A 3,885-nucleotide genomic window follows, 5' to 3' on the forward strand; every position below is an offset into this window, starting at 1 on the left:
CTGGTCTAAATGACGAGTGAAGGCGAATGCATGGGTGGGTCAGACAAACCTGCCTCTCACCTTCCTCCATGTTTCACTTTGGGCAAAAGGACCCACATATGCCCAAGGAGATGTTGGCACCAAATATTAACTTAAGGTAGCCCTAAATTTTCCAACAGGTAAATCCTCCCATAATGTTTTGGTCGACTTGGACATATAAAACTTTTGGTGACATGGATGAAATTATGATCTGCTTATTAAATATGTAAGCTTAGTTATCCATACATATTTAGTATAATTTATGTAATAGAATCATCTCATTTATAACTATTGCTTTTTTCCACTCTCAGTTTTCATACAACAATTTATTCAAATTCTTCACATGCCCCTTGGTCTTCAGCATCCTCGCTGTCACTCAAGCCGTTTTGAAGGCATTCTGTCTTCCATCTGGGTGGCCAGAGAGCTCTTGGACTCTGCGTAGGATGTTCCACTGGAAATTTTATCCCAAACCACTAAGTGCCCGTTTGCATAGCATTAGTCAGGTAGTGTTCAGTGTTCTCTCCTCCCTAACCACACGCTGTACTGCTTTTTAAGGTAATCATAAAAGGCTTGTTTACAGCAACTTCCAGCCTTGCAAAGGTGAAGTCACACCCCCAGGAATAACTAACTATTTGTGTTAAATCTCACATTCCTTTTGTAGTGACTGAAAGATCTCCTAAGCATCCCAAACTAACATTAATTGAGGTGATTTTAGGCTAATGCGTTCCCCTCTTCCCCAAACTGTACCATGGTGGTTAAATATAAAGTAATTTAGGGAGCATTGCTATAAGATGAATGAGAGACATTGCAAGGACTCAAAGATGAAGTACCTCCTTCTTTTCTGAGCAATACTCCTTGGGGGGAAAAAATGGCTTATTACTTACTGGTAGACACAGAGTGGTTAACATCCTAAGACTTCACATGCCCAGGTATAAAATGTGAATAATGACCACTAAAATTAACTGTGGGCTTTTTCTTTTCTTTTCTTTATTTTAAGACAGAATCTCACTCTGTTGGCTAGAGTGCTATGGCACCATCATAGCTTATGATAGCCTCAAACTCCTGGGTTCAAGCAATCCTCCTGCCTCAGCCTCCCAGAAGCTGTGACTATAGGCATCCACTACCATAGCTGGATAATTTTTTTTATTTTTTGTAGAGATGGAGTTTCGCTCTTCCTCAGGCTGGTCTCGAACTCCTGAGCTCAAAAGATCTTCCTGCCTTGGCCTCCCAGAGTGTTAGGATTACAGGCATGAGCCACTGTGCCTGGTCAACTGTGGGCTTCTTGAGGGCAGGGCCTATCTAATTTATTCATCTTTGTCCTCTGTGGCCAGCTCAGTGATTGGCTCATAACAAGTGGTCACATACTTGTCGGATATGTGAATGAATGCAAAATCAGTACTTTGTTTGCAAGGTACACATCCACCTTTGTCAGCATGACATCCTGACACCAGGTTCTTCCCATAGGTTCTGGCACTGGATGTGCAGATCATAGTCCAAACCAAGAGATACTTTTTCAGGCTGTATCAGCCCCAGTACCATCCTTTGGTGTTTGTACTAACGCTCCATGAACTATTAAATGGATGGACAGAGGAACTGCTTAGACCTGTCTGAGTTCAAGATCTATCTACACTTGGATGCATTCTGACTAGATGCTGATCTTAGACACTGCCTCCTCCACCTACTCTGGGCACAGCTCCTATCACTTCTCAGTTCTGGGGCCTGTGCTGCCTGAAGGCCCAGTGTAGGCAGAACAGAAGTTTGCTCTGGGATCTGGCCTGGGGTGCAGTGCGGCATCTAAAGCAGACAAATTCTGGGGCTGGGGGCCACCCAGATGGGGCCAGGGCTCCTGCATTTCTAAGACAATGTCTGAAAATAAGGACTAGTAACCAGAAGTAGGTTTAAGTCAAAAAAAGAACAAAAAGTAGTAGTGGGGTGACAATTTCATGGATGGGTCAGAATCCAAGCAGAAAGAAATTATAAGGAAACTTTAATAATCATATAGCACATGGCCAAAGAACAAAAACTAGATTTACGTTTACTAAAATGAATACCAGTCAACCATCTTCTTTATTAAGGGGACTTTACCAGTAGCTTCATGTACATAATAGTGTTTCTGTGAGAGAGGCATACATATGTATATAATCAGGGGTGTGGAGGCTGGGGATCAGGAGAGAAGGAGAAAACAAAACATTGGCTGAGCACCAGACAGGCCTGACTCTGCTGCCAAACTGCCCAGGTTAGAACCCCAGCCCTCTTGCTAACCAGCCAACTGCCCCAAGTCAAGTTCTCCACACCTCTGCTCTCAGTTTCCTACTTTAAAATGTGGATAGTATCATACTAGTACCTACTACAGGGAGTTGTGTTGAGGATTGCATGAGTTAATGCATGCTATGTGGACCACAGAGAGACACAAAATCTTTGCTATTCCTCCTGTCAAATAGTGGAGTCTAGTTCCCTTCCCCTTGAGCCTGAGCTAGCCCTGTCTCTGGTTTGATCACGTGGTAGGCAGAACAATGGCCTCCAAAGATTTTCATGTACTAATCCCTAGAACTTGTGTTACATGGAAAAGGGGGATTAAGGTTGTAGATGGCATTCAAGTTGCTAATCTGCTGACCTGCAGGTGGGGAGAGTATCCTGGGTCATCCAGATGGGCCCAAAGTAATGACCAGTGTCCTTAGAAGTGAAAGAGGAAGCTTTTCTTTAGTCGCGCAGGTATAAAGTTGAAATAGACAGAGAAGATTAGCATGATCCCTGTACAAGGATGGCAAAAAGAAATATAACAAGAAAAGAAATTTTAAAAAACAAAAAATGTAAACCAGGGAGGAAGTCCAACAATGTAGGGTGACAGAGATTTGGCTGGCCATTGCTAGCTTTTAAAGATGAATGTGGGCAGCTGCTGGAAAACAGAAAAGACAAGAAAATGGATTATCCTTCAGTGTCCTCAGAGAAGAACACAGCCCAGCCAACACCTTAGATTTAGTCCACTAAGACCCATTTTAGATTTCTGACTTCCAGAATTGTAAGACAAAACATTTGTGCTGTTTAAAGCCACTAAATTTCTGTAAATTTGTTGTAGCTATAATAGAAAACAAACATAGAGCAATAGAATGGGGCAGAGATATGCTGTGTGATGGCTAAGGCTTGGCCTTAGGAGATCAGCAGCATCTAATTTCATCTCTCTTGAAAGTCAGCTGTCATGTAAGAAGTCTGACTATGGTGAGTCTCCATGCTGTGAGGAAGCCCAAGCTAGCCACATGGAAGGGTACCACCACTGCCAGACATGTGAAGTCTTCTTGGACTTTTCAGCCCAGCCCAGCTACCAGCTGGATCTAGCTGAGGTGTGCAGAGCAGAACTACCCAAATGAGCCTGCCTGGATTCCTTAGCCACAGCACTCTGAGTAAATAAATTGGTGGTTGTTTTAAGCCACTATGTTGTGAGATTGGTTTTATGCTGTGATAGATCTCCTATAAAGCATTTAGAATGGTGCTTGTCATGTAATAAACATTCAATAAATGTTGATTATTATTATTATACTACTTTAGTTATATGAGGTCTGACAATTAAGTTTGCTAACTTTCCATTGTGTGAGCTCACATTGGCAGCACTGTACAAACAACTTGGTAAGGTTTCATAAACTAGATACATCGTTGCCTTGGTTTATCAGCTGGGAGACACAACATGTGGTAGTGTCTGGCTGAGTGGTGTTCTTATTGTTGTTGTGTGTTTTGTGTGCCATTGAGAGAATGTCTGAGCTTGAATTAGAGCAACAAACAAACATTTGTAAATTTCTTTTTTTTTTTTTTTGAGACAGTTTCACTTTGTTGCCCTCAGCTGAGTGCTGTGGCATCACAGCTCATAGCAACCTC

General features: G+C 42.3%; 1 non-coding gene across 1 annotated transcript; it reads left to right on the forward strand.

Annotated features, from left to right (window-relative positions):
- Positions 1–2,710: 2,710 nt before the first annotated feature.
- Positions 2,711–2,814, forward strand: LOC111724614. The gene has a single exon (XR_002772881.1). It is a non-coding gene; the product is annotated as a U6 spliceosomal RNA (small nuclear RNA).
- Positions 2,815–3,885: the final 1,071 nt, after the last annotated feature.

This window comes from Otolemur garnettii, unplaced genomic scaffold (genome assembly GCF_000181295.1).
Source record: "Otolemur garnettii isolate 467f Iridium unplaced genomic scaffold, OtoGar3 scaffold00024, whole genome shotgun sequence".
Classification (NCBI taxonomy): Eukaryota; Metazoa; Chordata; class Mammalia; order Primates; family Galagidae; genus Otolemur; species Otolemur garnettii.